Source organism: Peromyscus maniculatus, chromosome 10 (genome assembly GCF_049852395.1).
Source record: "Peromyscus maniculatus bairdii isolate BWxNUB_F1_BW_parent chromosome 10, HU_Pman_BW_mat_3.1, whole genome shotgun sequence".
Taxonomy (NCBI): Eukaryota; Metazoa; Chordata; class Mammalia; order Rodentia; family Cricetidae; genus Peromyscus; species Peromyscus maniculatus.
The window spans coordinates 15,904,529-15,932,095 of NC_134861.1; the positions used below are offsets into that span (position 1 = coordinate 15,904,529).

A 27,567-nucleotide genomic window follows, 5' to 3' on the forward strand; every position below is an offset into this window, starting at 1 on the left:
ACTATCTAGTCTTCAACTACATCAAAGGCCCTAGATAATAAGATATATTATTATATATAATAATAATAAGATATAATATTATCTGAGAAATGGGAGGACACAAGCAACTTTTGGGAGTCTTGAGAGAGTAGACAGAGACAGATGGTAGCCTGGACAGTCATCCAAAGTTCCTCTGTAATGTTGGGGCATCTGTCTTCAGCCTATGGGCCTAGAGTCTCTCAGTCACTTCTCTTTGTGTCCTGTAGAATAAATGGCAGTTTCTTCTGTGAAGCAGGAACCTGAAGGACCATTTTGCCAAGCAAATTTCAGTGGTTACCTTCCTATGTTTCCTGAATGTCCAGTCGATCAAGCAGTCCAGGCAAGAACAGTTTCTTGCCCAAATGTCTATTTTTGCCAAGAAGAAGATAAACTCCACATATAGTGTTTTTGATGCCTATGCTCCTCTGAAGTAAATTGGTCCTACCAGGAGCAGACATGTTTCACTGTCCCAGAAAGTCTAAATTTTTAAAACAGTTTAAATTCCATATTCTGTAGGTCTTTGAAGTGTTCAAAGACTACCTATCTGTCTGAAATATATCTATACATACCTAGAAAACTAAACTAACATGACTATAAGTTTGATTATCATATAAGACTAATTATAATTATCCATTACAATTTAAATGAGTTACATAAACATAATTCTTCAAATGAGAGTAGAACTATATATACAGTATAACAAAATTAAGTTTAAACTTGTATCAATAAACTAAAATCTATAGCAATGTAAAACATTTTAAACAAGTTGCTCTTTAAAAGTAGATTCAATAATCTACCCTTTCATCCTATCATATCTATATCCTATATATTTATATAATATCTCCCTTTCTTCTTTTAGAGAGATACTGTATTTATAATGAATCTGTTAAAAATATTGGTTCTTCTCTGTCCCACACCAGAGGGCTTTTCTGATATAGGACACAAGAATCTCTCAAACTTTTTTTGCAATGTACTTGGGTTTAGAGAAGGAGTGAGCCAATTCCATCTCCAAAGCCAGCTTGGTATATTTGGGGATTTGGGCATAGCTTCTCTTCCTATTTCCTGCTAGAGGGGGTTATGTATCTTATGGGGACACAAAGAAAATTTTAGGAATATGGAGTAGTCTGTGAAGGTGTATCATCTGAGCCAGTTGCCTTGAAACCGTTCTGGATGTTGGATCACCTGGGACATGATGTCATCAAGACCTTTCAGAGGGTCTTGGCTGGTCAAACCTGATGTATCTTAATCTGGAACAAATCCATAGCCTCTGGCTTTCTGTGGAAACAAAAGCAGAGTCTCCTTTCCAAAGCAACATATCCTTACATCCAAATTTGAAGTCAAGGTATCTTTAAAATATACATATTGGCTTAAAACCTGGAAACAACTTAGATGCTCTTCAACTGTAGAATGGATAAATAAATTGTGGTACATATACACAATGGAATACTACTCAGCAGAGAAAAACAATGACATCATGAGGTTTGCAAGCAAATGGGTGGATCTAGAAAAAAATCATCCCGAGTGAGGTAATCCAGACTCAGAAAGACAAATATGGTATGTACTCACTCATAGGAGGACACTAGATGTGGAACAAGGATGACTGGACTGCTACTCACATCACCAGGGAGGCTACCTGGAAAACAGGACCCCAAGAAAGACACAGGGCATGACTATTAGGGTGTTTGGCCATCCCATCACCAGAGTAGGTCAGTTCCGTCTGTCTCTCGACCATTGCCAGCAGTCTATTGTGGGGGTATCTTTGTGGATTTCTGTGGGCCTCTCTAGTACTTTGTTTCTTCCTTTTCTCATGTGGTCTTCATTTATCATGGTCTCCTATTCCTTGTTCTCCCTCTCTGCTCTTGATCCAGCTGGGATCTCCCGCTCCCACAGGCTCTCTTTCTCTCGACCCTCGCCCTTCATTACTCCCACTCATGTCCAGGTTGTTCATGTAGATCTCAGCCCATCCCACGACTGAGGGATCTGGATGCAGACATATATGGCTAGGCCCCAGGTGGAGCTCCAGGAGTCTAATTAGCGAGAAAGAGGAGGGTTTATATGAGCGAGAATTGTTGAAACTAAGGTTGGATAAAGCACAGGGACAAATAGCCAAATGAATGGAAACACATGAACTATGAACCAAAGGCTGAGGGGCCCTCAACTGGATCAGGCCTTCTGAATAGGTGAGACAGTTGATTGGCTTGATCTGTTTGGGAGGCATCTAGGCAGTGTTACCGGGTCCTCTGCTCATTGCATGAGTTGGTTGTTTGAAACCTGGGGCTTATGCAGGGACGCTTGGCTCAGTCTGAGAGGAGGGGACTGGACCTGCCTGGTCTGGGTCTACCAGGTTGATCTCAGTTCTCCGGGGAGGCTTTGCCCTGGAGGAGGTAGGAATGGGTGGGGGGGCGCTGGGGAGAGGGGCGGGGGGCATGAGGGGGGAGAACAAGGTAATCCGTGGCTGATATGTAGAACTGAATGGTATTGTAAAATAAAATAAAAGGAAAAAAATATACATATTGGCTTAACTCAACCGCTTTTATAATCAGATGTTTTTCTGCAGTTAAAAATCCCAATTCAGAGCAATTCAGATTCTCTGTGTAATATTCATCTTTATATAGCTTATTTTTTATACTACCTTTACTGTCTCTTTAAAGACTTTGTCTTTAAAAACTATCTTTCTTTATATAACTGTATATATTCCTTTTTTTTCCTCTTCCAAGTCTACATACATTTTTACACACATTGTAAAGCATTTAAAGTCTTATTTCATCTGAATTTGTCTTATTGTTAACTACTGCTTTAAACTGCAGGGGATAGTACTGAAGCAGAAGTCTTGGCTGTTACCTCTGCCAAATTTAGTCTTTCAACATGGTGGAGATAATTTACTGGTAGCACTGGGAGCCATAGTGGGTCTATGCTTCTATCCAAGCTTCATTTAGCCCAGAAACCTCTTTTTTCTTTTCTCTATCTTCTTTCTTTCTTTCTTTCTTTCTTTCTTTCTTTCTTTCTTTCTTTCTTTCTTTCTTTCTTTCTTTCTTTCTTTCTTTTCTTTTCTTTTTTTTTTTTTTTGTACTAGCAAAGGCTAAATCTACCACACAGCAACAGCATAATGTGTGGCTTGGAAATGCCTCATTCATGCCATACTGCAGGTCAAGCGCAAACCCACCAGTGACTCAACCCCACAGGAACCCGCCAGCAGCTCAAACCCACATGCTGCCACTAACTTGAGAGAGTCGACTAGGAAGCTGTTTTTAGCTCTGTTTTAGAATCTTTTTTCTTAGGTTTTAGGTGGAAACTCTTGCTAACCTGTTGGGCACCATTTGTAGCTAGAGTTTTTCTGCTGTCCAGTCTGGCCCACCGTCAGGTCAAATCTCTCTCACCCGCCAGTCCCACAGCCACTCAGACTCAACCAAGTAAACACACAGAAACTTGTATTGCTTACAAACTGTATGGCCACAGCAGGTTCTTGTTATCTAGTTCTTATATCTTAAATTAACCCATATCTATTAGTCTATAAGTTACCACACGGCTTGTGGCTTACTGGTACCTTACAAAGTAAGGGCCAGCAGGCAAAAAGCCAAGCTTCCTTTTTCTCATCTCCTTTTATCTGGGCTGCCAAAGCAAGGTGTTGACTGCATTTAGAGATGGTCTTTCCATTTTAAACAATGAACACATGAATATCTCTCATGGAATTTACTGTTGTCTTAGGTAAAAATAAGTTGCTTATCTTTTTTTGACTCCGGATCTAGTAAAGCTGATGTGATTAATCACCTCACAAGTATAAATTATTGAAATAGAATATAGTATAAAATGTTTACAAAGTCCAAGTTTGATTAATTTTGTCACAGAATGGATAAGCATTTGCTTCTTAAAATATGGGTTAGGAAAAATATTTTTTAAAATACCTGTAAATTGTCAAAACCCAAAATGAAGAAGTGGATCACATCTTAAGACAGTAAAATAAAAGTGTAAATAGAAAGTATGAAAGACAATTTAATGCTGATAATTTAATAAATACTGGAGATTATTACTTGAGAAGATGAATGAAATAAAATTGACTATATCAGCTTCTCTGTAACATTTGATCCACTTTATTTCATTATCAAAGATATTATAATGCAAATGTAAAAAGACTCATGACTCAGGAATTTCATCAAAAAACTTTGAAAAAGTGTCAACTTTAAACAAATGTTTACAGAAAATACTAGAGAGTGGAAAAACTTCACTTATTATGTGTGATCAGAATATTCTCAAGCAGCAAAACATGCAAAAGTCAAAAGAAAAGAAATTCATTATCCAGTGTAATCCTGATCTTATTTATAATAATAAATAATAATAAATAAATAAATAAATAATAATATAAATAAATAATTATTTAATAATAAATACTTAGGAAAAAGCTATCAAACAAGAACAACAGAAAAAAACAGCTAAATATAAAGGGCTACCACACCAAGACTAAATAAAACAGAAAACATCGATAGACATTCTTGTTGAAAAATATTCAGAACAGCTTATTTCATGACTGACATAAACTATAAATTATTAAAATAGCCATTGGTCTGAAAATAGTTCTAAAAAATTGTGCTATATTCATAAAATTGAACTCTGCTTAGCAATTAGAACTATGAAGCACAAAATAATATGGATGATTCATACAATCTATGTTGTACTTTTGACCTTATATCAAAGTGATCAAACATTATGTTATAATACTTGATACTGGCTTAAAAGAGTATTTACAATGTAATTCAACAATTAAATTAAAAAACATTTTCCTCCTTCCAAACTCTCTCATACAACTTCTCCCACTTTTCTGGCTTTCAAATTCATGACCTACATACATATATACATATATACAAATATACATATATGTATTCTTAACTATAAAATACAACCTTCTCAGTCTGCATAATGTTATTCAATCTGTGGGCATAAAAAACAAAATAATGTTTGCCTATAGGAAGAGAGTAGATATATCAGAGTTTTCTAGGTCTTAATGACATTGGTGGTCACATGAATACAATTTTCAAAATGCATCTCTTTTATATGCTTTTAAATAAAACTTAATAAAACTATAAAATGCATCTATCCTTTATAAGAAAGAATTTTATATTTTTCCAATATATACACTTTTGCTTTCACTTAACACATACAGGTCAGGAACTCTGGAATGTGATTTCAAATGGAAGTTATTAATTGTCTGTTGGAACACATTTGGGCTTTACTCAGCAGTTCTGCATAGAGAGGATGATTGGCCCACAGGCCTGAGTACGGGTTTCTACACTTGGCTGTTGCAGGGCAGGTCTTTTGCTCCACCCATTCACATTCCTTTAAATACCCTAAGACAGAGACAGTTAGGGCCTGATGGATTAGGATCCAGGCCCTCTGGAGGCTAGCCTGTATCTTCTGTTTCTCTCCCCTCTGTTCTTCTATCTAATATAGAGTACTCTGGGGAAATGTAGGGGTGAGAGATGGCCCACCACAGGTCAGGGGTTTAATCCAGGAGAGAAAAGGAAAAAAATGGAGTGGAAGGATGTCCAAGGCTACAGCATAGAATCTTCTTTCTCAAGATTTCTCTATTTCTGTCTCTTAATTTCTATTTACAAAAAATAAGGAGTGAAGAAAATATATAGTGTAGGAAAAACTTAGAAGAGTAAGGCAGTGTAGGAAAAAAGACAGGCAACTAGACAGAGAAACTAAATCTTTATTTTTCTAACTTTGGGGATATGAATGCAAACTGGGAAAAATCTATCGTCTTTGAGCTTAGTGAGCAGAAAAAAAAGCTCTTCTTTGAGCTTATCATGCAGAAAAAAGATTCCTATGGAAGCTCTGGCCTGGGGACAGCTAAAATGCCAGGCCCAAGAAGTAGAGGAAGGAGATACCCCTGCAGTGGGGATGGACAAAACAGAAATCCTCTGCTCCACCAGCAGTACCTGAGAGCACTTTTACAATGTTGGAGCAACAGAATTAGTTCCCTCTTGGTCATGATGCCAAAAAGTTTAGGGAACAGAAATCTTGGGAAAACTTAGGAGTCTTTCTCTTTCCTGGGAAAAATTTAATCTTTCTCTCTCAAACAAAAGCTTCCTTAAAAAACATACTCTTTCTCTAAAAACTAAAAAGCCTTTCAGAACTTTCTTTCTCAGCTTTTCTTTCTGTAAGGACAAAAATAAGAATTGCCTGGGTATATTAGTACAGGAATTCACCCGTGGTTTGCTCTAAGAAAAAGCAGCAAACTTCTTAGAACAGGGCAAATCCTTTCTCTTAAAGTTCTGTCTCTTCTAGCCAGTAAAAAGAATTCAGAAATCCCTCCATAGTTAGAACCTAACCAAAGACACTCAGGAAAACGCAGAGCAGCTTGAGGAAGCTGCTGGCATGGAGAAAGCAATAAAACGGTGCTGTGTTTGCAGCTGCAGTGGCAGCAGTGGCAGATACTCTGTCGGGGGGTGGGGGTGGGGGGGTGAGGATCTGAGCCAGGATAGGACAAAGAATTATCAAGGAAAGCTTTCTTTTCTATCAGATAAAGGACCTTTCTGAGAAAAGCTTTGTTTCAAGCTCTTTCAACTTACTCCACCACTTACTCTCATGAGGTGAGGAAGTGAAGCCCTGATGAGTTGTTGACTCTGGGAATAGGTTGCTGTCTGCAAGTGCACAGACAAATGAATGCAACTTGCTGTGCAACTGGGTCAAGTGGAAGTTTTGATTAGGGAAGTACACCTGTCCTAATACAAGCTTGGGAGAACAAAAACCTCCCTTGATAAAAAAGCAGAAGCTTTATTTATGAACATAAACCACATAGACCCTGAAAACAGAAATGGACAAAAGCCCCCACCTTCAGAAACAGAGGAAGCCTACACTGTGGTGTTGGGAACTGTTTCTGGGGGAAGAGATGAGCTAGGACCAAACTCTGAGCTGTCTAGGAGGTAATCTATCTGAAGTAGCTGTGGGAAAGCTCTGTTTTAAGTGCTCTTGTTCCCCCCTCTCCCCAGTGGCTGGGGCAAATGCTAGCCCCAAGGAAATTTTGCTTCCGGCATGGAGGGGCCTGCCTAAATATGTGTGAGTGGGCAGGTACACTCAGCTCCTGGAACAGTGTCAGCAAGAGGAAACATCCTAGCAATGCCAGTTCAGGGAGAACAGAAATCCCTCAATCTCCTGTGGTGAAAAAGCAAAAAATTTGACTCAAACCTCCTGGGACAAAAGAATGAAAACAAGCCTGGTAAAAGGGAACCAGAAGTTGACTCCCAGACCTGAAAAAAAAAAAAAAACTATGGGAAATGTAGTCTGAAAGGTAGCTTGTAACAGTGTGCTGATATAAGAAAAATGCATTCTGGGAACAGTAGTTTTTCTGCTAAAGATGTCAGTGTTGCCTGGAAAATCTTTTTTTTTTTTTAACTCAAAATGATGCTCATAGTAAACTTAAAATATAGATTAAAAAAACTAAGAATGAGGAAAATCATCTAAGAGTTTATTGAATGTCAGCTCCAATATAAAGCTAAAAAGAATTGGAGCTTAGAGATGCTCTGCCTTTGACTAGTGGCAGATCTGATAAATAGACTCCTTTGGGAAAAATGCCTTATATTGCCTAATAGCAGCATAAGAAATTTTTGCTAAGAGCTTTACAGCAGTTCCATATGGTAATTTCACACTTATCCTGTAGCAAATATTGTTTTTTTGTAGAGCAAGCTGAAAGTTCTGCTATAAGAGAAATGTTTGTCTGAATTATGGCACAGAGAAGCTGTTCTGAATTTGGGTAAAAAGATTGCTCCTAGCTCAAGAACCCATCTACCACTGAATAATTATCTGCCAGTTCTGGAATGGCTGAAAGTGCCTGGTGAGAAAAGTATCTGGGAAAAAATAACTTTATTCCAAGAATTATATCCTTAATGGATGACAGTATATTGTATAAAGAGCTAAGTCACTTAAAAATACATTATGCCCCTTAGAAGGCTTTTCTTCTCATTCTGTTTTTTGACTTTGAAATGGAGTCCAAAAAAAAAATTACTCTCTGTGTTGTTGTAAGATAATGTAAATGTTAAGAAATCCTGCTGGGCGTTGGTGGCACATGCCTTTAATCCCAGCACTTGGGAGGGAGAGCCAGGTGAATCTCTATGAGTTCGAGGCCAGCCTGGGCTACAGAGTGAGTTCCAGGAAAGGCGCAAAGCTACACAGAGAAACCCTGTCTCAAAAAACAAAAACAAAAAAATCTTTAGGTGTTTTCTAAGTTAGATATTTGCTAAAGGTAGCCCTATGGAGATTTTGCTAAGAAATTCTTCCTAATGTAGGTTAGTTAAGAGTAAGAAGTATCTTTGCTAAGGTAGTCCTATAGAGTTTCCTTATGAATATAAGTTTGTAAAATACATCTATAGAATTTCTTTAAGAAATATAGTATGAGTATGAGAAGTACTTTGCTAAGGTAGTCCTATAGAGTTTCTTTAAGAATATGAGCTTGTAAGAAGTATAAATAAGTATATGTTGAATGTGAGTTTGTGAAAAAGTGTCAATGTTGAATGTGAATCTATGCTTAATGTAACCTGGGATGTAGAAAACAGTGTCCATAGCAGACTGCAACCTAAATGTCTGAACTGTTTCATAAGCTTCAGAAGCCACTAAGAATGGCAGACTAAAGAGGCAGTACAATGTCCACAGACAGGCATCTGCAGCTGAGACCCATGGAAGATCAAGACAGTGCAGAAAAACCTGAGCTAGAAGCAAAAACATTGCAGTTTCTATGTGATAGCTAAAAGAAAGTTTCTTTTAATAGGACCTTGCACCAGACAGCTCTTATGGAACTAATAGCTTTTATCCTGAAGGAAAAACTGCCATAAAATGCTACTGTAACTAAAAATGTCTCTGGCCTGAGAATGAAAATTGCAGACACTTGTTTGAATTAAAATTAATTGCAAAAAGGTTTTGGTTGTAAAATGTTTCTTCATATTTGGAAGTGGAAGTCTAGTACCAGAATTTATTGGAACTTTTTGAACTTAAAAACACAAGATAGAACTACAAAAATGTTTTGGTTATGGGTTTATCCATATTTGGAAGGCTGGTACCAGAATATATTATTTGAATTTTGGGACTTAGGAAATGAAATGAACAGTAGTGATTTTATTGCAATGGGATAATTTTGAATTTATTTATGGCGATGACCTAGTAACTGTTTTATGTAACTGTTTATGTAAAAATGAAGCTGCTTAAAAAGTATATTACCTTTGAACACATGTTTGTAGGAATTATAATGGTGTATAGTAATGTTCTTGTTAGCATTATTATGTTAACCTATTAATATTAATGCATCATGGTTTGGTGAAGTTAAGGAAGTATTTAACTTTGATGTGAAAACATCAGAAGTTTATCCTATATTGTCAGTGCCTTACTTATAGTGAGTAGAAATTTGTGTCTCCCCAGAAAGTTACACAAGACTATTGACACCTGTATGGGTACAGATAGATCTAAAGAATGAGTTGGGAAGCAGGAGTTGCATCATCTCTCAATAAGTGATGATACATGCAACTGAGGCTAAACTCTGTCTCAGAGTAGAGCATCTGTTGGGTCATTCCTTTATGGCTACCTTTCCCCATTTATGTGCCTCTTTGATACAGTGGTTTCATACTCCTTGAGATGGGTGATGCGATATACAATCAATTGTGAGCTATCTGAGAGTGGAATACCCTTGAATGTAATTCCAGGGTGTATATCTCTTTTATCAGGCATGTCCAAACTGAGGCCTACAGTATTCAAACATCCCAGGATAACTGGATAAAATCCAACACAAATTTGTAAATTTATACAAAGCACTGTGAGATTGTGTTGTGGCTTTTTATTTACTTAGTATTACTATGCATGCACATCTTTGTGTGTGAGAAAACATGGATATATATATATATATATATATATATATATATTGAGGCATGAATAAAGATGTTAGAGAAAAACTTCTTTTAGGAGTCATTTTTCTCTGTTTACCCTGGATTCCAGGTATCAAACTCAGGTTGTCAGGCTTGCTTAGGAAGCACTTTTATCTACTGAGTCATATTCCATCAATCAGGTTCCTTATTTATTCATGTAACTTTTATCACACAGTTCTCAATTTGTAGAATGAAATTTGTAGTTGACAATGTTGGACACATCTGCTCAAGTGGCACCCTTTCATGATGAGTAGAATCTGAGCTAGACATCTTTTTTTGTGCTGGCTTTTGTAACTCTGCTGTACTGTCCAGCAACTAGAGGAAACTTGTCACCACTGTGTCCTGATCAGCAATGGACACTGTGTGTTACATTGCAAGAATTCTAGAGAGAATGTGCTCACTACTGAAATAGTTGCTGACTACTTGGGGTGAGCCCAACCACTTTCCCAGAATATATGAAGCTTGCTCCATAAGAAAGAGTTCACATTTTTCACTAAAAGCTAAGATGAAAACCTGTGGCTGGAGGTGCCATAAGAACCACTGCAGAAACAATTATTGATGTATTGTTAAAGAGATGTGATATGTCATTTGAATTGCCTTCTAACATTGTGTTTAACTAATAGTTTCGAGCTTAGGAGTGTGGCTCACTACAGATCCCTTTATTCATGCCTATTGATGGGCCATTTTGGTGCCAAATTAATGTAGTCATCTGAAGTTGCTATGAGTTCATGATTTCAATGGATTTGTATTGCCTGTAAGATGGCATTTTGAAGTTCTTCTTCATATCTTCAGCCCTTATACTCCATCTCCCCCTTCATGTAACAATTCCCGAGCCTTAGAGTGGATAGTATAAATGTCTTAGTTAGGAAGTATTTATCTGTTACTTCTCAGCATCTTAAATATTTATGAGTCTTACCTTAACTACTTTTTACTGGAAAAAGAGGCTTCTCTGATTGGAAAGGTAGATAGCATCAATCTACATGTGTAAACATAAATATTAGAAGGCAGCTCAATATTGCATCAATTTTGGTAATCAATGGTATTCAATTCACTGCTAGAGCCTATAACCCGACACACATCACAGATTTTTGACCAGAATTACAGAAATAGCTTTGGATACCTCCAGTGGAGTGGACCTTAAATCCAACTAGAGAGTAGGTAGTCTAATAGTGTCATTATTGCAAAAGTGGGCACATCTTACTTTGTAGGTTGGTTTAATAATTCATAGAGTTCAGGTTTCAGTAAGACTATTGCTATTTTTCTCTCCCAGTAGCCTGAACAACATGTAGGTGCCAATAAGGAGGAATCTTCCAGCTCAGTTCCAGTCTTATTTCTATATATCATGCAACTGGTTTGTAGTGTCTTCTTCTATAAGCTTTTACTATCTAATTCTATTGGTAACTAAAGAGAACAGCAAGAAACTACATGATTTGGGAGTCTCTGAGGTCTCCCTGACCAACATCTTACATATAGAAATTTCATTCCTGTTACTGAAGACTTGTTGATAACACATTGTTTAGGAGCAGACTTTTCTACCCTTGTGTTGTATTTTTCTTCAAGCTCTTTTGCAAAATTTGACAGGGAAATTCCTTCCTGAGGAAAAACAAAGGGTTATCATTGATGTACCATGTGCTCTGCTCCCATTGTCTGACTTATGTCTCAGCAGGTGGAACAGTTCTGACCACTATGCAGATGGAGAAATGAGGCTTATAAGATGCTCTGGCAAGTTCCATGTAGGTTGTTGGGAGTAACATATGATACATGACATGATGTGAAATCCTGTTTTTGGTTTATTCTCTTGAGCATCCTTTATTATAGACACATAGCAGGTTCTTTAGAGGAAGTAGCTAAACACTTCAATGTACAGATTTAACACACATTTCTATAGGACACTGAAGGTATAGAATATAGATGCACAATAATTATGTTTCTCAAATATGGTGACTTTTATAAAAAATAAATTTTAATTAATATTATTTTTAGTAATAAATTATAGTTGTACATACTTGTAGGTTCAATGTGATATCTTGATGTATATGTAAAATGTAGACTTATTGTTACAAGATAATTAGCATACCATTTACTTCTCAGCATTTTCTGTGGTGGGATTTGGAAATTTTCTCTCCAGTTGCTTTGAAAAAGCTATTGTTAAAATTAGAGTTGTTCTGGTCTATGGTAGAAACAACTTCTCACCCTATTTTCTTTGCACCCCTACAACAGGAACCTTTGATTCTCACTTTTATTTCCACACCAAACTCTCACAATCATCATTGAACTCTACCTTGATGGATTTTATTTATTTATTCCTTTTATTTTATTTTACAATACCATTCAGTTCTACATAACAACCACGGATTCCCTTGTTCTCCCCCCACCTTCCCCCCTCCCCTCCCCCCCAGTCCATCCCCCATTCCCACCACCTCCAGGGCAAAGCCTCCCCTGAGGACTGAGATCGACCTTTGAAACCTGGGTCTACCTTGATGGATTTTAATATTTAGATTCTACATACAAGTGGATAAACATAATGAGTATAAGAATATATTTACAAATATAAATAATATCAGCTAAGAATAAGTATTTGTCCTGTGTCTGACTTATTTTGCTAAGCACATTGCTCCTTTTCACCTGTGTGAAAACTTTTCACAGACTTTCCTTCTTTTATTAGGTTAAATAATATCCCAGTATTCATGATGTATGTTTTATTTTGTTTGTACATTTTGTTTACACATTCATCTCTTGATACATACCTAGGTTGATTCCTTATTTTTGGTTATTGTGAACACTGCTGCAATAAACATAGTTGTGTAGATATCTCTTTGATATACTGAATATAACTAATTTGAATATAGTTAGGCAGGATCATATAAAAATTTTATTTTTAATAAGCCACATGATTCTGCAAAACAAAGAAATCCTTCATAGAGAAAGGAGACATATAGTATGAGTAAATATTTTATAACTATGCATTTGGAAAAGGGTTAACATCCAAAGTATGTGAGGAACTTGGCAATAAAACAAATAGTTCAATTTCTGAAAGCATAAAAGAAGAGTTTTCTCAACAGGCGTGAGAAAAATGGTCAAAAGGTCTATGAAAAAAGACTAAGCCTTGCTAATCATTAGGGAAATGCAAATTAAATCCATAATGAGCTATCCTCTTTTGCCTGTTAGAATGGCTATTATAAGAAAGACTGAAAAGGACAGATGATAAATGTTGTTTGGGAGGTGAAGAAAATTTTGGCCCTGTTGATGTTTGGAATACAAATTAGTACAGCCATTTTGGAAAATATCACATAAGTTTCTGGAACCTGTAAGCAATCCAAAAAAACCTACTATTTAAAATAAAAGAAAAAAACTAAAATCTATCATATTCCAAGAAAACATTAAAATAAAATTCGCATATATTTCCTTATCTTTTACATATTATCATACAGAAAACCAGTTCCACAAATTTTGGTGAAATTACTGAATGGCAGATTCTTTTTCATAATTTTAATATGCACATAATAATTCATATGTGTACAAAGGAGTTTATAGGTACCTCTATTCTATTTATCTATCTATCTATCTATCTATCTATCTATCTATCAATCGATGTCTATGTAATTTATTTTTCTTTCTGTCTATATCTTCTTAACTCTCTATATATTGATTTCAACTGCATAGTCAACTTATTTATTAAAGAGTTTCAAAAATTCTTCTTGCTAAAGCTGAGTGTGGTTGTCACACCTGTAACCGCAGCATTTAGAAGCTAAAGCAGGAGGATGCCAAGGTCCAGGCCAGGCAGGGGTACACAATATTACTGGAAATTTTAGTGAGTCTCTTCATGGTCAACATATGATAGAAGAGAAGTCAAGGTCTCCTCCCCTCTTGGGCTTCTTAGTCTAATTAATAAAATATTTTCAGAACAGATTCAAATGGAAGCTTGACACAACTTTGCTCGAGTTTAAAAGAAAAAAAATAAACTCAGGGTCAGTCCAGCAAGAAATATTGGCAGCTGTTTGGAGAATTAAACTAGAGAAAAAACAGAGAAAAAGACATGAGTTAAGCCAACATGGAAATCAGTTACATGACAGACAAGTAGACACAAGATGGGGGGAGAAGTTTTTGAGAAGGACTGAAGACCAAAGTGTTAGGAAAACCATACTTAGAAGAGACGGGTTGACAAAAGGAAAATTTAAGCATTTCTGACTAATTCAGAAATACAAGCAGGGTTTGAAAGATTCACTAACAAGACTCTGCAAGGTACTGTGCTAAGGGGACTAGCATTCTGGGAAGAAAATGCAATTATCTCAGTAAAGAGCAAATTATTCCTCTCATCTCTTCATCAAGGTTTAAGGTGAACTCACCTTCCTGTATGGGTGGTACTTTTGGTCGCCAATAGATGAACTCTTAGGAGGAAATTGCTGGGGATGTCTTTCTGTATGCTGTGAATGTGTTGCTCTGATTGATTGATAGATAAATAAAATGCTGTTTGGCCAGTAGCCAGGCAGGAAGTATAGTATAGGCAGGATAAGCAGAGAGGAGAATTCTGGGAAGTGGAAGGCTGAGTCAGGAGATGTTGCCAGTCGCCACTGCCATGAGAAGTAAGATGTAAAGATACAGGTAAGCCATGAGCCATGTGGCAAGGTATAGATTTATAGAAATGGGATAATTTAAGATATAAGAACTAGATAGCAAGAGGCCTGCCATGGCCATACAGTTTACAAGTAATATAAGTCTATGTGTATTTACTTGGGTCTGAGCAGCTGCTGGAGCCGAGTGGACACACACACACACACACACACACACACACACACACACACACACCAAAACAAAAAACTTCAGCAAGAGGAAACAAATGACATCCACATGTGTTCACCCAAAGGTAGATTCCAAGTTTTTTTTTTTTTTTTTTTGGCTAAGAGGGCACAGCTTTCCCTTAATGGGCCTTCAGTGCTATTCTGTTAATAGCATGCATGCCCCTGACTCTACATGAATGAATAAATGCGTGGTATTATTGTATAGAGCCAGCTTTAGGAAGTCTGATTTAATTTTAGAGATAAGAACAGATGTCCTTGTTTGAGGCCCTCAAGATAATAACCTGAGAAAGAAAACGACGTGAAGAACCTTGAAGTTGTCAGCTTCATTCCAAGTGCATTTCAGATTCCTCCTGGCACTAAGTTCAGCACTCTGCCCTTGTTTTCTACTCACATCCTTTTCTAGGTCACACCAAGCCATGTGGTCTCTTTAATTTCCTTTCCCCTCCTTTTTATGTTCCTGTCAGTTCAATTCCTCTCCCCACCATAATGAGGAGGAAGTCTTATTGTCTCCCAGTGTGGTTACTCACTTAGGCCATGCATGTGGGAATGCAAAGGGACATTTTCCTCTCCAATGCATGACAGCTGCATTGTTTTTTGTTTAAGGAAAAGGAACTCTGCCTCTGACAGGTCAGATCTCCTTCTCCTTGTGTCTCTTTCCCTCCCACAGTCAAGTGCGTGCTTTCTCCTTATTCTTGGTGCTTCCTCTGCAGTATACCTGTCTCCTTGCATATAGATCTACAGTCATTATGTTGCAAACATAAACCCTGGTTTCAAAGGGCCTGATCTTTGCTTAGAGTCAAATTAGACAAGGTGACTTTAAGGGAATTCTGGATGTTATAAGCATTTCTTGGAATATTGCCTTCAAAAGATCAGTCACAGCTGTTGCAACGTTTCCCAGAATTCTCTGCCATTCCCCCTCAATTATCTTACCCTGAGCAGTTGTTTTAAAGTTCTCTTTTGAAAAACTGAAAATGATCTTCCTGAATCATATTTTTTTTCCCTTATGGACCCAGCACTGTCTCCAGCAAGCAGAGTCTCTATGGGTTTCTGGCCCTACCTCCTGCTCCATGTGGAAATTGGTATTACTACACTCAATGGGACTCTGCTTCTTTAAATTGGGGGCAGAAGACATAAGGAGTCTCTGAGTCTTTCTTCTTTTAACTGATTTTCATGAGTCTCATATAGAATGAACATTGGAAGAATTAAATTTTCTGCCTAACTCCTTTCATGAGAAGCATCTGCTGTGGAACTTTCTACATGCATGTGATTGCACAAATGCCTTTGCTTTCTCTTCAGTGACCAGTCCCCATCTTGTGTTGTTGTGACCTTGTCCAGCAAACACTCTGTGTTCGACAGCCACTGCCTCCTCAGCTCACTGATCATTCACCATAATCCTTGGCTTCACTGAAGTATTTGTATCCAATCCCTTCTGGCTTCTGTGAAATATGCCTTGCCCTCTTGCCTCATGGGGCACTAATCTTTTTCTTTATCTGCATCTTTGATATGCATTTTTGTCTCTTTCTGGCTCTCTTCTTCCTTGTGATTTTTAAGTATAAATTCTTGGGGTTAGTGAGAGCATGGACCTTAGAAAAAGTCTATGACTGCCATGTTGCTAGATAAGTATAATTCTGTACTTATTTCTAGGTCTTATTCTTTTATTCTCAGAGAAATGTAGCTATGACCACTCATCAAATAAGCCTCTCTTTATAGAAAATGGAGACCATCACAGAAAAACACAGGTGGACACAATACAGAGATTAAGGTGTTGTGAGGATCCCCATCCTGAAAGATACATCTACATCATAGCTCCTGCATCTATGGCTCGGAGATCATCTTCAAAGAAGGGCAGAAAGATTATAAGAGCTAGCATATTAGGAAATCTGTGTGATATACTCTTTCCTAGAGATAGCTACATAAACAAGACCAGATTCACAGACATATTAACATGGTAGGGGATTTCACAGGGCCCCACCACTAGACAAAGAATTACAAGCAATTAATTCTCTTTTACCTTCCTGGGGATGAGTCCTCTTATTGACTTTCTAATGTAGAGTGGTCTGCCTTGAAGCCATGCATACACTAACATCAAAAATGGACTCAACAGGTTGCATATATCTATATATACTTGCATATACACACATATATACACAAATGTTTATTGTATACTAATCAGTGAAAAAGAGGCTAGGAACTTGAGAGTGGGGGTACAGGAAGAGTTTGAAGGAAGATATTTAGGAAAGGTTATAGGGTAGAAACAGCTGAGGAAAAGTGATACAATTCTGTTTCAATTAAAACATATTTTAAGAATAAATAATTAAACACAATAATCTTTAGAGAGCTGCTCTTTTTTCCCACAGGATATTCATAAGCAGATTCTCTTTGGGGAATAACCCAGATGTTGTTTCCATCTTATTCCTGTTTCCACATCTCAGCCTTGGTACTCTGCCAATATGTGCCTGCCAGTCTTGGCTGAGGACTCTGCACCTCAACCTGCTCAAAGGTAAACTTGCCATCTCCATGCCCCGTCCTTCCCTCTTGGTGTCCATCTTCTCCATATAGTAATATCATTTCCATCCTCCAAGTTCTTTCTGATTTCTTCTTCTAATTTCTTTCCAACCACATGTGTGTTTAAAAGCCACAGTGATTGGTGAGTCGGTTTTGTCACCATTCTGTAGTTGACTCAGCCTTTGCCTATCACCCATGCATGGATTCTCATTATGTGATGATGGATTCATAAAATCTTAAAAAACGCATCCACATACAGACTCCTGTTCTGTTACTTTTCACACTTTCACACTTCTTTGTAACTTTTGTGGTTGTGTTTCTCCTTCACTGAGTATGTGTAGCTGGCTGGGCATGATGGGAAGGTGTATTTAGTTAACAGGGAACTTAAGGAGCTACTGTTAATAGTAGTTAATCATAATTTTGTTACTTATAGGCAAAAAGGGTCAAGGAAGATACAGGAGGAAGACATGATGCAACATAGACCCTGGCTCAAAGCTTGTCTTTAAAAGCTACCTTCTTCTGGGTGGAGATGTTTACATTCTTCAAATGTTCATTTGTTGAATACTTCTTCCCCAGTGCAGAAAGGGTACTTTGATTATGTTAGTAAGGGTGAGGTTGCTCTCAGAATGGACTGAGGTATCATGTTCTTGAAATTCCAGAGGTGTGAACTAAATAGACTTACTCTCTTTCCAGCGGTATTTTGTTATAACAGCAGACATCAAGACCATGGTGAGTCTGTGATGAGGGTCTAGAGACTTCCTCTAGCCCTGACAATCATCACTGCAGCCAGTGACTGAGGCTCTGAGCATGGCCTTCCTAGTGTCTCCTTCAATGATGAGTCTGAGCAGCTTACCCCAGTGAACCGCAGAGTCTATACCGGAGTCCTATGTGGCCTGTTATTGGATATCTTTAATTCAGCATTCATGAGCACATTGGCCTGGTGCAAATCCCCTTACTGTGTCACTTTTTTAAGTCTGTATAGTGAAAGCCTTGGCTGTCATCATGTTGAGTTATTCAGTGTTCCCTCTACATGACACATACTTTTTCATCTCTGTGATTTGCTCATGATTGCCTATTTTGCTAAAACTCCCTATTCAATCACTCCTGTTTCGCAAAACACACCCAGATTTTCAAAGTGCAGTTCATATGACACTGTGTACACAATCTTTCCTGGTAGTCCATGCTTGAAATAGCATTTCTTTAATTTGTTCTCCAGATAAACTTCTACTTCAATGAAATGATAACAGCATGACTTCCTTTTCATGTCACCATTATTCCTTTTTGCCATTATTACCTGTTTATTTACATTATGTCCACTCACCACATCATGTTAAGTAATGTTCAGACTCCGTCTTCCTCTCTGTTTTAGTTACTTGTTTTTGTTAGGCTGTGACAAACACCTGACAAAGCAACAGAGGAAAAGTTGAATTTCCTTTAGCTCATAGCCCATTAAACTCGATTACAGCATTTTAGGACGTCCCTAGCCTAAAGATCCAAATTTTAGCTCCTCATACAAAGAATTCCCAAAGGCCTAAGAACAACACACAAGTTTATCACAACCATACTCTCACTGTTTAGTAATTTTCCATATTAGTGACTTTTCTTATTTCTGTGATCAAAAAACTCTACCAAAATAACCTAAGAAGGCAGAGTTGATTTTGGAACACATTTAAGGGTACAGTGTACTATGACAGGAACAGCATGGTAGTAGGAATTGGAATAACTGGTCACATTACAGAGTAAAGCCGAGACAAATCAAGGCTCATGCTTTGCTTGCCTTCTCCTTTTTCTTCTGTCTGAAAACACAGCCTAGGGAGCACCCTCTATACACTTTAAGGGAGTCTTCAAACCTCAGTCAAACCTCCCAGGAAATGCCTATATAGACCGGCCCAGAAGTCTGTTTCTTAGGTAATTCTAATTCTGTCATGTTGAAAATAAAGATTAATCTTTACACTGATCTATTATCATAACGTCCTTGACTATAGCCTGACATAAATTTGGAATTCTCAGAGAGATCCAGCCTTTGCTTTGGGTCCAGGTGCCAATGAATAGTACTTTTCTGAATGGTCAAATAGATGCATAGTATCAGGAAATGTGTCACAAAGCAGACTTCTGTTCTGCTACTGGCCTGGCATAGAAAGTAATCATTGACAGTCTACTGAGAAATTCTATGACACGAGTGGATGCCATACGTTAAGTCTTCAGCTTCCCACAGCATTGTACACATTCTTCAGTCTTCATACAAACACTCAGCATTCCTTTAGTGATAAAATTAGAAGGAGTCCAGATGAGCCCTGCCTTTGTCAAAAGGAAAGAAATGTGTCCCACTACTAAAGTTAAGTTTCCATACTCATATCCCATGGTCCCTTAATCAATAAGAATAGAAAAATTTGGAAAAACCATACATTTAAAAACAGGCATGTAGAATATCAGAGTGCAGAATATTTCTAGTTTAATGAATTAAAATATCTTTTCAACTTGTAACTTTAAGATTTGAATGATCTTGATTAGAGGATCCTTGGAGTCCCCTTCAAAGGATAAATACTAGCTCAGGCTCCTGGTTACAATGAACAAATTTAATTTGAGAAAATCTGTTGTACTTGCCTTTGCTTTTAAGCTCACAAGCTCCTCTGAGAATGAAAGCTTAGAATATGCTACATAAGATGTTAAAATTATTAAGTAACAAGGATTCATGTGGAATAGAATATGTAGGGGAAAATGAGCTTGAAAGAGGATAGATCCAAGTTAAGCATTAGTAAGTGTGCTTTCTACTGGGAAGTGGGAAAGAGTATGTGTCAATTATGCATTGCTAACATCATTACAGCGATAAGCTTACTCAGGTTTGTACTATTGTAAAATTCAACAAATAGGTTATTTTTATGTGCAGGGAATTACAGCATTTCACAAGGTTCCTCTGTACAAATTTATCTTTAAAATTGTTTTTGACCTTTTGGAATATTTTTCCGTCTCCTCAAGAAACAGAGTGTTTTTCCCCAAATGGACTTTGATTTTTAGTTCTTCCTTCAAAGCACAATAGATGACTTTAAATTGGCCAAGTGCTAAAAATTTTCTTAAATTGTCTTAAAATGGGAGTAAGGCTTCTATTTCTGATGAGGAATAATGGGTATATGCTACCATACTTGGTTGTGGCTTGCTGCCCAATAATTTTTCTATTGTCAAATTAGGTGTCATTAGGTGATATTGAGGTGTGGGGAGCTTTAAAAGTTATGGCGGAGTAGGGCATTCTGCAATCATGAGTTTCCAACCTCATGCATGAATTAATGTTGGTCTTGGAGAATGAATTAGTTGTCTTAGGAGCAGTTGCTATAAAACAATATTAGTCCATGTGTTTTGTAACTCCTGCATTCATCTGAGTCCCTTTTCAGCTCCTCCTTGTGGTCCTTCTAGGAGAAACCTTTTGCTCGAACAATGGTTGCATGCTTTTTGGAATTATCATTTGTCATAATCATAAACCAAACTATTATGTTTACTTATAAATACCTCAGTCTCAGGAATTTTTTCAGTAACACAAAGCAGATTGAGAAAACACACACACACACACATACACACACACACACAGACAAACATATGTATATTATAGCTATAAAAATATAATGTAGAATTTGCTTTGCTCTAACCTTGTCCTTCTGGCTTTGAAGGACATAATCTTGTCTTAATCTTATCAGCCAAAAACACATCTTGTTTTCTCTTTTGTCCCTTTTCTACAGTCCATGTTCCATAAGGTAAACATGTATTTTTGCTTTGCTCTTTGGTGTTATTTTTATTTTCTATGTTTTCCTTACAAGTTGGTTGTCACTATGTAGACTAGTTTTAGTTTCTCCTTATTTTTTTCTGTAGTTGATGAAATGAAAGATATGCTACTCAGGATCCAAAATAGAAGAACCATATAGAAACAATTGCTTGTTGTGAGTGAAGAGCACAGTCTTCCAAATCAGCCAGGTGTAACTAATAGATATTCTATGACATGGGCTGTCATGCCCTTCATGGCCTGGGAAATGACCTGGGACAATGGGAATGAAGAAATGGTAAACATATACACAGAAAAGCCAGAATTCGGTGGGTCATGTGCTCTGATAGAGATGTCTGGAAAAAGCACATTCATGACAGTTGAATGGAGGTTGGATTATACAGTTAAATGAGGAGGAGGCTTATTACATATAGCTTAATAAGGAGTTGGACTTATTACATAAAGCTGAATGAATATGAGGTTTATTCTATATAGATGAATGAGGAGGTAGATGTATTATATATAATTGAATGAGGAGGTGGGTTTATTATATATAGCCGAATGGGGAGGTGGTTTTATCAAATACAGCTGAATGAGTAGGTAGGTTTATTATATTCAGCTGAATGAGGTGACAGGTTAACTTGTCTCAGTAGCGGAATCTCTTTAGGGGAACTGTTTCAGGCTGCAGTCATTTTGGAGGAGGAAACTGTGATTGATATGTCTTGCATACAGTGTCATCCATGGGAAGACCTTGCCATTTCCATGTGCTTAAGGCCTTGGAATCCTTGACATTGCCATACTCTGTCAACTGCTCCCATAATGAACAAACAAGATGTGACATCAGACACAAAAATGTCTGACTGGATTTGATAACTGTTTCCAGTACCTGGGAAGTAGGATTGGGATGGGCGAAAACTCAGGTGTCTGGTGCTCTTCTTCATAAACCCTTTAATATGGTTTTGATCATATAAGCAGTAAAGGTATTTGCATTTAGTCAAGGGTAGGGCACATGAGGACATGGAAAGGTAACTTTATTGAGACTTACTTTGTGTCTTTGGCATTTCAAATCATCATCATTCTGTTTGGATACTCATGAACTTTTGGTGCTGCCCACGAATTTGAGTACACATCTCTGAAAAGAGTTAAGGTGATAGACACAACTACTACTTGAGCCATTGCAACACTGGAGAGCTAGCAGAAGCTCATAAAACATGGAAACTACCGAACATCACATAGTCCAACTATGTTAAAGCCCAGTTCTAGTCTCCCTGGTTGCCTACTGTTTACAACTCTGAAAATGCCCACATTTTCTCCAGGGTCATGCAATGTGGGAAGCTTTCAGGAACATCAGCATGGAAGAAGGTAGAATGTCACCATAGCACAGCGTGAACAAATTCTATGGGAACAGACATATGAATGAGTCACTAGGGTCTACCTCATAGTGCCTCAGAAGGAGCGGTCAGATTAGAGCTCCTGAAGTCAGGCTCCTCTGCTTCAGAGTGCTCTGCTTACAGAGACCATGAGCAAGAATTTGTGCTCTAAGTAGGAAAAAAATACATGCAGAGAACACCATGAGTCAGGCAATGACTTACATCTAAGGAAAGTGAAAGTTAACCTTTTGAAGGTTATGCCTGGTCTTGCTCAATGAGTAGTTAAAAAAGATTCTAGAACCTTTGGTTACAAGTCCAGTGAAATAACTCTATCATTTTGTTTATTGGTTCTAGCCTGTATCTGTAAATTATAATTGCTTCAAACATTATTGTATCAATGTCTTTTTTTTAGATTATGACTGTCTTTTATGATACTGTAAAAGAATATCTAGGATTATGTAATTTATAAAGAAAGACATGTTCTAGATAATAATTCTGGAGGGTAGCAAGTCCAAGACCGAGACACCACTAGTTTTGTTGTTTGGAGAAACCCAAGCTGTCCTTCCAAGAGAACACCATGAGCATTGCATTCTTCAGAAGAAAGGAATGTTACTCTTGGCAGAAGAGTGAAAGAACAAAGAGAAGCAAGAATGGAACAAATCCCTTTATAACAGACCCAGTCTACCCCATGCAGCTGTCAAGTCCTCGTAACTTTAGCATGTTCTGAAGGTTCTCAAAAGTCCCACCAATTTAACAATGCTACCATGACAGTCAAATTTCTAAGTGGATTTTTGAAGAAGAAAACATTCAAATCATAACAATACTTCCCTAGTACTGGAATTAAATTAGCTAAACTTAGATTTTTATGCACTGAACACAGGGATGTTTGTTTTAACTCCTAGGACTTTATCACTTAGTGTTTTAGCTTAAGTGGAGATATTCCAATGTTTGCAAAGAAAAGGGTGTGATTGCCTGAATCTTTTCTGTAGTGGACTTTCACCTGTGCTGCAAGAAAGGGAAGATATGCGTCATGGACATCACCCAGTGGCAAGTACTGGTACCTGATTTGAGCTGGTAGAGATCTAATTAACTGCCACCAGATATGTTCAATTAACATGTATTCTTTGGACTGCAGTTCCAGTTACAACATTTATAAAAGAGGTTCAGTTTTCTATCTCCTGATATTGTTTATTTGCATTATCACCTGTTAGGTATTACTTTGTAAAATTTTTTCAAATATGAAGATTGAGAATTTTTTAAAAAACATTAAAGGTAGCATAATTGCAAATTAGATCACTATCATCTACGACATCTAGGTTGATGAAACCTAAGTTTGGATACATCCTTTATATGTCTCTCTGACCCCGAGGGGTTCACTTCACCTTTCATGCCCTTAAATTCCTGAGCATTAAGGTATAAGACAATGAATTGAGTAAATGGTTTTAAGAATTCATGTCCAACTGTGATATTCTAGTTTTGCCCTTTGGCTCCTCTCTTATGCTAGAATAATGTTATCTATCATAACTAAAGTACTTTCCTTGTACCAAGAGGCAGAGAATAAAGAGAGGAGGATAATGTTTTGTTTAGTTTTTTTTTTTTCATGTCCAGAGTGATTGCTCCATTGAGATTATTTCCTCTTTTGTGGGAGGCTGTTAATGCTATATAATCTGTATGTACACAGGCTTGCTGAACAAAATCTTGGTATGATGCGCCTCACACAACATCTTGTATCATTGTGTAATTATTAGCTAGCATCATCATCATTACCCAAATTATCACCACTAAATCAATGCAAAAATCACATTTCTTTGTTCTCTGGTGCAAGACAGCTGAGCAGAACAGACATCCTAAGAACATCAGCCTCAGAAGACAAAGGGTTTGCCTGTGCAGCTGGGCAGCCGGAAGTGCAGGCGTCCTCAAGTATCTTTAGTCACCCCCAGGAATGCAAATCAAGATTGAAGAAAGAGTCTTCCTTTCCAGGCCTGAGGAGCCATCTCATCTGTGGAAATGAACTTCCATTCTCTCTGGCAATTAGTTTCACTCTGAAGTATGATGATTCTTTGAAGCCTCACCAGGAGAGGAAATACTGCATTCCACATTAAGCAAAGGAAATATATGGTACTGGCTGAGACATTAATCTCCTTTGCTCTGCACCTGATTTTTCACCGTTAGAATATTGCAGCAAAGCTCTATGCTAAATCTCCAGCAATTTAGCTCAGCAAAGTAGATTAGTTAGAGCTGATGCAGAGCGCTACCTTATAAGTTTCTTTCAGTTAAAGTGATATTTGAATATGTAGGCTAGGCTAGAACTGGAAGCTCTGATGTTCCACTTCTAACAATATTAGATGTGAATAAAGGTCACCCAAACACACTTGTGGCCTGGGCTCTTATCTCTGAAAACATTTAGATAAGTAAATAACTTTGATACAGCCAGTGCCTTTTACCCAAAGAGAAGACTACTGGGGAAAGGGCCCATGAAATTAGGGTATAAAAAAGACAAGAAGGTTGTTAGTCATACCAATTTAGATGAAAACAATCATCCTTTGCCCTTTTCCAAGAATACAGACTGACTTAAGCTATTGTTTAATAAACAGCATCAAACAGACCCATTTACAATGTTAGGGAGTCTTGTTAGTGTTTTGTTTTGGTTTTGTTTGTTTTATTTTTCAAGACAGGGTTTCTCTGTGTAACAGCACTGGCTGTCCTAGAACTCATTCTGTAGACCAGACTAGCCTAGAACTCCTACAGAACCACCTGCCTCTGCCTCCCAAGTTCTGGGATTGAAGGTGTGCACTACCACTGCCCAGCTATTGACTATAATCTTGGCATGTCTCCCTTCCCATTTTTCCTCTATTTTCTAAAGTATTCCCTCACTAAATGGCTCCAGAAAAGCAATGATCTCAGATTCTCTTCTTCAGAAAATCCATGGTAACAAGTGGGTAACACCAGAACTTTGTCAGGGCTTTTAGGAATCATAATGATAAAAGATAGGAGGGGGCCTGTCATCAAAGTGACAGTCAGGAATGGAGCACATGACACAAAAGAGCCCATGACAGGCTGTATTTGACAGCATGCAATGACTGTAGATGATCCATGGGCTCCAGTGGTGGTCTTCTATTGGACCTGGGTGTGACAGCAGTGAGAAGATGCAGGAAAAGAGCATCCCCAAGTCCAAGTGTGACTAATCTGTCTCCTCAGCCATGAGAAAAAAAATTGTTTTTGTTTTTTGAGACAGAATTTCTCCATGTAGTTTTGGTGCCTGTCCTGGATCTTGCTCTGTAGACCAGGCTGGCCTTGAACTCACAGAGATCTGCCTGGCTCTGCATCCCCAGTCCTGGGATTAAAGGTGTGTGCCACTGCCACCCAGTGGGGAAATTGTTTTAAACTCAGAGGCACAAACTGTCTTTTAGCACACTTTTATCACATGTCAGCAAACTCTTGGTTATCATTCTGTGCTCCCACAAGTTCACATCCCTCACTGTCCAATTCAAGCTGCACACCCATACAGTGACTACTTTTCTATTTAGTTGGCAATTTCGAGATAAAAAGATTTCCTGCTTTCTTTACCCTTTGCTGTTTATTCACTAAATTCTTGGAGTGCTGGAAGGCAAGAAGTCAGTTAGAGATAGGAGAATCCACTGTGTCAATAAGTGAGTTTATAGCTATATCATAGTTCATCTGATGGTGGAAGTCCCCTACCACCAGAGACAAATAGAGTATGTGATGGTCTCTAGCCTGGAGAAGTCTCCAGGCTGCTAAGTCTTTCTTTCACTGAGGGAGTTGAGTAATAACAAAATACAGGTGAAGGGTTTGATTCTGAGTAAGCTGGAGCATGTACTGATAGCATGTGTGTGTACAGGAGGCAAAGACTCATTTCAAGTCTTCTGTGTGTTTTTACGGAACCATGCCTCAGCTCAGCTAAAAACAATCCAAGTGTGCTTGGAAAGTGAGCAGTTCTCTGTGTTCACCTGGAAGGAAAGCCTTTTCATCTGCAGCATCAGAGACAACCTGACTAAACACCAGTCTCAGGATTGAATCAAAAGTATGAGAATGTTTCAAAAGAGGACTTCTCAAACTCAGAACAAATCCTATACAAAAGCAAGGCCTTGGTTATAAAAGACTGCAACTGCAGGAGGTGGGAAGATGATGTGTGGGGAAGGCATGAAGTAGAGGCAGTCAGTGTGAGAGGGTAAAAGCCTCCTCTTATTTGGAGACCCTGCAGAGATACATCCAGGAAAAAAGCCTCTAAGCTGAAATTGTCCCATTTATGGTCTATCCTGTGACACTCAGTTGTCTACGGACCACTAAGGTTAAGTCTCTTGACTGTGGAAGGAAAATCCACTCCTGGGACTGGGAAGGAAGAGCTTGTGTCGGAAGTCCACTGTTGTTACCTATAAGCATATATCATCAGGAACTGGTAGGACAGAAGTGGGCTGGAACAACTAGATGTCAGGACTGAATACTAGCAATACTCATCCATCACTTAGAAGTAAATATATTGGCTGGGTCCTCTAGAGCTGATTCAGAAATGCTAATGGAATGGAAAAGACCTACAGAAAATAAGGTATTTTTAAGCGTCCTTGCATAATTTTCAAGAAAGAGTCAGAAAGCTAAAAGCAATGCTGGAATTGTTATGTAGACCAGATGTGTCCCTGGGATGGATCTTTCACTAAAGTCATGCATTAGTTCAAGCTACCTAGGGCCTCAATGACAGTAACCCTGAGGCACAGACTTGCAGTAGAATGTTATATCATGGGGTTCCAGAATGAATGACTGAAGTCAAGTAGTTGACCTTAATTATCAAAGGCAAAGTGGAAATAAATGAGAATAGCAATAATAAGAGGTGTGGCAAAGGTTAATAGATAATAAATGTGTAGGAAGAATTGGCTTTACTTTTTCCAGCCCAAAACAAAGTGGAACATCATGAAGAGAGAAGGATGGCTGTGGGCATTAGAAAGAGAGGAGAGCAGAGAGAGAGAGAGAGAGAGAGAGAGAGAAAATGCTCACTCCAATTTTGAATTCACATGTACAAAGTCCATTGATTAAAGTATGGGCGAGGATCTTTTAACACCTATGTAAAGGATACAAAAACCACAGCCTCATGCCAAAAGGGACTTGCATCCATTTATCAAGGTACTTGCACTTGCACACACATGATGCTTAGGTAGCATATAGAACTAACACTGATGCCAGCCTCCTACAATAGGTTGCATTCCAAAAGAGAT

General features: G+C 37.9%; 1 long non-coding RNA gene across 1 annotated transcript in view; it reads left to right on the forward strand.

Moving 5' to 3' along the window:
- LOC121832694 (uncharacterized) overlaps window positions 1-27,567 on the forward strand; it is a 98,112-nt gene that overhangs the window by 62,920 nt on the left and 7,625 nt on the right. The window contains exon 2 of the long non-coding RNA XR_006076350.2: window positions 17,077-17,219. This is a non-coding gene — a long non-coding RNA (uncharacterized LOC121832694). The remainder of the gene's footprint in view (window positions 1-17,076; window positions 17,220-27,567) is intronic.